Genomic DNA, 9,343 nt, shown 5'->3' on the forward strand with positions numbered 1-9,343 from the left:
AAGCCAAGCCCGAGCTTAGTATTTCTTTTATTTGGATCAGACTTGAATAAAATTTTAATTTCATTTTAGGGCCAAACTAAACCCGAACTTAACATTTTTTGTTTAGATCAGACTTAGATAAAATTTTAAATTTATTTTTTGGATCGAATCGAGACCAAACCTAAAAAATAAAATTAAAATTTTACATTAACCAGCAGTAGTTAGTGAGATTTTGGTTAAGCCACATAGCGACTCCCCCTCTGCTTTGTTTTTCGTAATTGATTAAAATCCGTACGAAAATGGGGACAATTTCTGACTTCCAACATCGCTGTAATATAATTTGAAATTCAAAACTCTTAGACGTAAACGGCTATAATTGTATAGGGACTAAAATCGCAGTAAAATAAATGGTAATTGATTTTTGTGCTTATTCATATAATTTTGGAATAATAATAAATGATAAATTAACTCTTTTCCTTATAACCTTGTTTCATATCTTAACAAGTATAATTTTTTTGAATCAATTAACTCTTCAATATTACATCAATAGCAACAAGTACAAAAATATTCAAAATTGTTATCAACAAGATTTGAATCAATGTTCTAAGGGAAAAGAGCAAGCATCTTAACCAACTAAGCTAAACTAATTAATTGACATATTATAAAAATACTGTTATTATTTTAATTATATTACTTACGTTCTAACGATTTATTGGACCTATTCCATACACGTGTCAAATCAAAAAAAATAATACAATAATTCTGTAAAAAAAATCCGGTGTTTACTTCAAATAAATAAGTAAAATAATGATTTGAATGTTTCAAAATTCAATTTTAAACTGAAAAATCGAAATTTAGGGGCAAAAAAGGATCTTTTTCGACGAAAATTGTGGCAAACCGCCTTCGGCTATTTGTCAGCGCGTAGATCTCGAAAATTTATTCGAAATCAAAAAAAATTCGTCTCAATCGGAAAACCGAACGAAAAGTTATGGCCGTTCAAAGTTTCCAAGCTAAAAAACATAAACTGTTCATGCCACGTCAGCAAATCGCGTACTAGGGGACGCGATTTGTGTCCACGACAAATTATTGCCGACGTGGACGCGATTCTGGCGTAACTCGACATCATACGACATGGACGCGATTTCGCGAAAAACGGGTCATTTCGGTAAATAATTACATAAAGGGCCCATTTCGGTAAATTTTGAAAAAAAATGGCTTCTTTTAGTAATTTTCCCGTGAAAATACATAATAAATAATAAATTTAATAAAAGTATAAGGACTAAATTTTAAATTTTTGAAAAGTAAAAAAGCTTATGACTTAATTTAACCTAAAAAAATTTTAAATTTATATTTCATGTATCAAAATATTAATAATGAGTTACAATAAATTATTTTTTTATATTGTATTATAACTTAAGTTGATATATTTCATATATTATAACATTAACCAATTTTAGTATCATTTAAATGTATATTATTTACAAAAGGCTGTCGATAAGTGGTGTGCCCAAGTTCTTTCGTCTGCCGATAGTGGCACCCCCAAGTTCTATCGTTTGCCTATAAGTGGCACGTTTTGAAGGGTTTTTCTTCTATTCAATTATTTAGGGTTTTTTTAAGAAAAAAGCTATTTGTCTTATAATGCCGCCAATGGAGGAGGAGTTGGCAAATCTCAATATTGTCGATGATGAAGAAGAACCAGTTCAGGCGTTTGATGATGAGGATTATGCTGAAGAAGATTTTAATTTTTGCCTCATAGGGAGGGTATTGACAGATAACGTATTTCACTTTTTATCAATGAGAAACTTGCTTACAGAATTGTGGCATCCAATTGAAGGGATATCTATCACAAAAATTGAAGATAAAAGAATTTTATTCAGATTTTACAACAAGGTAGATCTACATAGAGTATGGGATGGTATGCCATGGTTTTTCAATAGACATCTTATCATTTTCCGCTATTTATTAAAAGGGGAAGACCTTGTACAAGTTTCTCTAAATTTTACGACATTCTGGGTACAAGTCTATAATCTTTCATTAGGACTTATGCCAGAAGGGTTTAGCAAGGTAGTTTGGAAATTTTATCGGGAAATTCATAGAATATGATGTCGCATCAATAGTAAAGGGGGTTAGAAAATTCATGCGAATTAAGGTTTGATTAAAAAGGAATAAGTGTCTTATATTTGGGCAAGATAAAGCTACATATGTGAACTTTCAATATGAGAAACTATCTCCATTCTGTTTTCTTTGCGGTAGGCTAGGGCACGGAGAAAGTTTTTGTCCAAGTCGTGTAACTTTGAAGTCATAGGAAGTAGCATTTGGGTGGGATATTTCTTTAAAAGCCCCACTGATGAGGGCAATAACAACTAGTAGCAAATGGTTACGAGAAGAGCCAGTGGAAGTAGGAAATTCGAGAATGGATTGGGAGGAAAATAGGAGAGTGAGATACATGAAAATCTTTACGTTCAAGGCCATAATAAAGAAAAGTCAAATTCAGAGTCGGAGGAAAAGCCGATCAGGTTAGTAGATGGAAAAAAAAAGGCAGAGAGTACATTAGTCGGGAACTCCAAACCAATGCAACCTCAACTCGGAGAATATGGAGACAAATTATGAATTATCGACGATCGCTAATAAGTAGGTCAACCAGTCACAATGAAAGCCTTCAGTTAGAACAAATTATGAATTATCGACGATCGCTAATAAGTAGGTCAACCAGTCACAATGAAAGCCTTCAGTTAGAATATCTGTGGTCTAGGGCAACCACGGGCAATTAGACGTCTTAAGCACAGGCTGAGACAAGTTAAGCCCCAGGTATTGTTTCTTATTAATACAAAAGTTAATGCAAGGAGTATGGAAAGAATAAAGAAGAGTGGTGGGTTCGGGAACGGAATTGATGTTGGGGCAAATGGGTCGAGAGGAGGTTTGTCTTTAGGATGGAAGGAGGGTATATCTGTTATGTTAAGAAATTTCTCCCATTAACATATAGATGTTGAGGTAAATAAGGAAGATGGAAAGGTTTTATGGCGGCTTACTGGTTTTTATGGATCCCCGATGGAGAATCAAAGGAAGGATTCATGGAATATTTTAAGGCAGCTAAAGAGAATTTGTAACTTACCATGGATGGTAATAGGAGATTTTAATGAAATAATGCTGTCCTTTGAAAAAAGGGGAGGATGTTTGAGTGATAATAGACAAATGGGTGCTTTTAGAGATGTTTTAGAGGAATGTGAGTTGGTTTCACTGGTCAATGGTTTATATGGGAAAGGGGCAAGCTTTCTAACAATAACGTAAGAGAAATATTAGACAAAGGAGTTGAAAATGTAGCCTGGTGGGAATCTTTCCCAGATTACATGGTGAATCATCTACAACACAGTTTTTCAGATTATTGCCCAATTTTAATTTATACAAGAAAAGGAATGAGGGACATGACAGTACGGGGGGAGGTTCCATTCCGATTTAATGCTGATTGGAGTATGGAAGAAGGTTTTGAGGAGCATATTTCAAACATATAGAAGGAGGATGAAAACATACTACCAAGGAAGCTTGAAAACCTTGGGAAATTGTTAAAAGAAAGGGCAATGACAAATATGGGCAATAAAGATAACAAAAAGAATGCACTAAACAATAGACTGAGTGAATTAAATGAGAAAGATCCAGAGGAGGATACATTGGCAAAAATTATGGATGTTAAATTGGCATTAAACTTAGAAACTGACAAAAAGTAATTATTTTGGGAATAAATGGCAAGAATAAATTGGCTTTGAATGGGAGATTGCAACACAACTTTTTTTTTTTATAATTGTACCTCAATCAGAAAGAAAAGAAATAGAGTGACTACTTTAGAGGACGATAATGGAGAATGGGTGCGAAAGGACAAGGCCTTAATTGAAATGGCAACAAAGTATTTCAAGGGACTATTATCATCAAAAGAAGTAAAAGATAGTGATAAGTTAATGGTAGGAGTGCAACCATGTATTTCAGAAAGCATTAATGAGAAGTTGATGGTTGAACTCAAAATTGACGAAATTATTGAAGCAATGAAGTCTATAGCTCCTCTTAAAGCTTCAAGTAAGGATGGATTTCAGGCATTTTTCTATCATAAATATTGGCATATAATATGGGGTGATGTAGTTAGCTATTATCTGGATGTGCTCAATGGTCGTAAGGATATGGAAGAGATTAATAGAACAAACATAGTCCTAATACCCAAAGTTACTACGCCAAAAAATATGGGTCAATTCAGGCCCATAAATCTTTGCAACGTCATTTATAAAATTATATCAAAGGTTGTCGTTAATAGGTTTCGCAAATTTTTGGACCTTTGTGTTTAGGTGTTCGTACCCAAAAGGCAAATTACCGATAATATTCTTGTTGTATATGAAACCCTGCATTCATTCAATAAGAAAAGAATGAGTGTTGTAGGGTCATTTGCTTTAAAACTAGACATGAGTAAAACTTATGATAGAGTTGAATGGATCTTTCTTAAAAGAATGTTGCACAAATTAGGGTTTTATGAAGCATGGATTTATTCGGTCATGAAGTGTGTTAAAAGCGTTTCTTATTCAGTGGTGCTAAACGGAGTGAAAGGAGAAGAATTTTGACCCACAAGGGGACTAAAGAAGAGAGACTCACTGAGCTCATATCTATTTTTAATCTGTGCAGAAGGCTTCTCTACGTTGTTGAATATGGCTAATAGAGAGGACAAAATTAAAGGAGCAAAAGTGGGAAAGAGTGGAATGGCATTAACACATTTATTTTTTACAGATGATAATATTTTATTTAGAGAGGCTACAGATAGATGGGGCAACAACAATGAAAGAAGTTATAAATAAATATGAAGAAGTCTTGGGGCAGATGGTAAATTTTGAAAATTCACTTACTAATTTCAATAGTAACGTGAACAACAAAATAAGATATCAAGTAGGAAGTGTGTTGGGGGTGAGGATTTTGAATAATCTAGAGAAATATTTGGGCCTCCAACAATGGTGGGATGAAGGAAAAAACATGCATTTGTGGAACTTAAAGAAAGATTCTTGAAAAAAATAAGTCGTTGGAGCGTACGCAATTTATCTTTAGGAGGTAAAGAGGTATTTCTCAAATCCATTTTACAAGCGTTACCAATTTATACGATACAATGTTTCATTTTACCTGTGTCCTTATGTCGTGAATTAGAAAATATTTTATATAAATTCTAGTGGTGTAATTTAAAAACCAAAAAAGGCATTTATTGGTGTAAATGGATTACTTTGTGTGTCCCAAAGGCGCAAGGGGGATGGGATTTAGGGAGCTTTCAAATTTTAATTTAGCCCTGTTGGCAAAACAAGGATGAAAACTAATCTCAGAACCCGATTCTTTACGTGCATGAATATTGAAAGAAAAATATTATCCCCAAGGGGATTTTATGAATGCGAACTTGGGGTCTTACCCTTCTTTTACTTGGTGGAGTATTTTGGGAGCACGCAATATTCTAGAACAAGGTACGAAATGGAAAATTGGTAATGGGCTGATGGTGAACATATGGAATGATGCGTGGCTGCCGAGTCCTGGGGAAGGAAGAGTAAAAATTCAGCATATTGATATCATATATACATCAGTAGCAGATTTGATTGACAAAGAAAAGGATTACTTGTAAACAGGACATAATAAAGGACCTTTTTACAGAGGATACATCAGCAGCGGCTGAACTTTATATTTTAGTCCCTGAACTTTAATTATCCTTAATTCGACTAATTTACTTATCCATAATTCAATTTACCTATATAAATAACCTCGTAGATATTTTTATTTAATAGTTATGGACTCAATTTACGAAAATAGGGTCTCAAAACCGTATTTTTCAACACCATTAGAAACTGAGTCGTTACTATTATGAACCTAGGGATGGCAATGGAGCAGGATAGGGATAAATATTGCTAAATCCACCACTGTTCCCTAGTTGGCACGCTCTATTCCACTACCTACCCCTCTCCACTATGGATTTATAATATTGAAAACCACTATCACCTCCATGGATGTTAGATACATCCATCTCCGTCCCACCCAACCCCGCTTCAATTTAATTTCTGCTACTTATTTTTAACATTTTCAATCTTTTAAAATTAAAATAAATATTTAAACATAATTTTTCAATTTTTTTAAATATATAGTATATGAACATTTTTCTATATTACATTATTCATTTTTTACTTTTTAATAGTTTATATATATAAGAATAAAACGATAATTTCATATAGTGGAACGGGTCAAGGTAGGGCAGGCAAGTACTATAACCGCTCCATTCCCACTATCGAAAAGAAAAAATCCACCATGCCCTGCATCCACCATTCAAAAGAAAAAAAGTTTACTTCATTTGAAGCGGATCGAATTGAAATCCATCGGGCAATTCGAGTTTTGCCATCTATGAACCCAATTAGGTCAATTTGCAAAAATTATACTATTTTGAATATTTTAGAATTACTAATTATTAATATAAGATAATATCAACTTATTTAATGATTTTAATACTATAATACCCGATTTTGGCCCGGGTAAAAGGCCCAAATTACAAACAGGCCTATGTGGCCCAAAACCCGAAGTACAACAGGGGCCCAAAGCTCGGTGGCCCAAATCATTTGCAGAAGCCCTTTGCGCCGCAGCCACAAGCGTCCCAATACCTGCGCATCAAAGAGAAACAAAAAAGGAAACACAATCAAATATTTGAAAATCAAATAATGAAGCAGATATGTTTCTTCTTTAGATTGGTTTCTGCTATTATGTTTTCATTTGGCTATAAAAAGCCATCAAAAATATTGTAAAATGGGGGGATTGACATATACTCGATACAAAAAAAAAGCAATAAAATACATCAGTTTTCTTTAAGGTGATTCTCAAAGTTTTTATTTTTTATTTTTATTTATTTTTTGATTTGTTCTTGAATAAAAGAAAAAGAAAAGAAAGAAATTCTTACCTTCATACCAGCGTCGTCGAAACCTCGTTTACTCCGTCAAAATCGGGGTTTGATGAAGTTTTGGGTTTGAAGGCGACAGAAGAGTGTGAGAGGATTTGGTTTTTTTATGGTTTAATGAGAATGGAAAAGATTCTGATTTTAGGGTTATAGATAGCTTTTATATTGTGCTTTTGGGTAATTTGTGCATTTAATTCCTCTTATTTTGTAGTGTTTTCAAATCATATTTTATTTATTTTAAATTTCAGCTTACATTTTTGTTTTTGTTTCACTTAGATCCTGAGCAATGTGCAGTGTTTTGGGGGCGAGGAAATATTTCCAATCTGCCCCCATGTAATTTGTATATTACACTTAGCCCCTCATCTTATTTATAATGCTATTCTTTTCTTGTTAATTTAGATTCAATTGTGATTTAATGTGTTTTAACATTTGTTTTTTTATTAATTTATTAATTATTTTTTATTATTATTGGTGGTATATTCGGCCATATTTTCATTTTTTATATACAGTATCCTATTATACACTATTATTTTGAGTTTTACTTATATTATTATTGTATTTTTTATTTAACTCAACATAATATATGCTTTTTTGTGGTTTTATTTTTATAATATATTTTTAAATTCATTTTATATTTAAGTACTTTATATTTAAGTATTTATACAATAAATATTCTTATAATATTTTTATACGGGTACAATTTATATCAAATTATTTCTTATACATGCATAATAAATCATCGATTACATGTTATTATATTATTTCCATTTATTTCATATATAATTCATTTCTTCTTAAAATACTCCATTATATACTTCATTTATTTCAATCTTTTTTATACGTACTATTATATATACTGTTATATGATTTTTTCAATCCCTATGCATAACTGATTTAAATATATATATATATATTATTTTATGTATTTTGATGTATTTTGTATATAATATCTACTTTTAAATTTATTTGGAAACTGTATTTTTAGATGGTATTTATTTTTAACTATATTTTTATTTATTTCAAATTTCCATATATGTATATATTTATATATTTTCTTGTTTTCATAAATGCATTACGTATTTTATATATAAGTTTTATAACCCTAAAATTTTATGTATAAGTTATGTTTACGTTTTCATAATTTCCATGAATATATTTTGTACCTTTTTTTCTTTTTCTCTTTATATATTTTTATTTCCTTCATTTGCTTATTGATTTGTGTTTTCATTTATATTTTATTCATTTGATACTTTACATGTCGTTTTTTATATACATTAATTTCGTTTATTTCTATGCCATTGTTGTATTTATTATTGTATTTTACACTTAATGTAACATTACGTCATTTTTTACTCGATTTTAAAATTTTCAAAATTGAGATAATACTTGAATTTAGGATTTTCAAGAAAATTGAGCCCTAACGTATTGAGTTCCAATTTTCTTTGTTAAATCTAACAATCGAGAATTACTCTTTGATCAAACAAAATAAAACTTGTCATCGGGAATTCAATATGTTGTGTCCTAACGTATTGGATGTGACACGTTGATTTCTCGAGATAAAGATTTTTTTTTAAAAAGAAGAAAATATTGAATGTTTGGGATTTTAGGAAATTGTGCCCTAACGTATTAGGCTGCGATTTCTTCATAAATTTTAAACAAAAGAAAATATCATTAGCCCGAGCCCGGCCCGGCCCGGCCCATTTTAAAATAAACATTAAAAAATTATTTTAAAAATAAAAAAATAAAAAAAATTATTTTAAAAGTATTTTAAAATTAAAAATTAAAAATTAAAAATTAAAAAATAAAAATATATATTTATTATATTGGTAGGGCCGAACCAAAAAGTGGTTCGAGGCTGGCCCGCTTTTTAAACAGCGATTTTTTGCCCAAGCCCATATTTTGGGCCTATATTTTTACCCGAACCCTCCCATATTTCGGGAGGGCCGTCGGGCCAGGTCGGGCCGCCCGGTCCATGGACAGGTCTAGTTCCGATTTTATTTGTTAAATCTAACAATCGAGAATTAATCTTTGATCAAACAAAATAAAACTTGTCATCGGGAATTCAATATGTTGTGTCCTAACGTATTGGATGTGAAACATTGATTTCTCGAGATAAAGATTTAAAAAAGAAGAAGGAAATATTGAATGTTTGGGATTTTAGGAAATTGTGCCCTAACATATTGGGCTGCGATTTCTTCATAAATTTTAAACAATTAAATATTTTCTTAAGTTTTATTACACGAATTTTTTGGACCAACTCATCTTGAAAGGAATAAAATATTGTGCCCTAACGCATTGGGTGTGATATTTTCTTTTTTTAAAATGAGGAAGTCTTAATAAATAACTTAATTTAATTAAGGATCGTATTTTTCAACTCTCGACATTAAGACATTTATTAATCAACTTGGTACCAATTTTTGGGCG

General features: G+C 31.5%; 1 long non-coding RNA gene across 1 annotated transcript; it reads right to left on the bottom strand.

Annotated features, from left to right (window-relative positions):
* Positions 1–6,460: 6,460 nt before the first annotated feature.
* Positions 6,461–7,083, bottom strand: LOC128035969 (uncharacterized). Its single transcript, XR_008192665.1, has 2 exons — positions 6,923–7,083; positions 6,461–6,629 (listed from the first exon to the last, which is right to left on the bottom strand). It is a non-coding gene; the product is annotated as an uncharacterized LOC128035969 (long non-coding RNA).
* Between the last annotated feature and the right edge of the window lie 2,260 nt (positions 7,084–9,343).

The sequence above is a fragment of the Gossypium raimondii genome, chromosome 13 (assembly GCF_025698545.1).
Source record: "Gossypium raimondii isolate GPD5lz chromosome 13, ASM2569854v1, whole genome shotgun sequence".
Lineage (NCBI taxonomy): Eukaryota > Viridiplantae > Streptophyta > Magnoliopsida > Malvales > Malvaceae > Gossypium > Gossypium raimondii.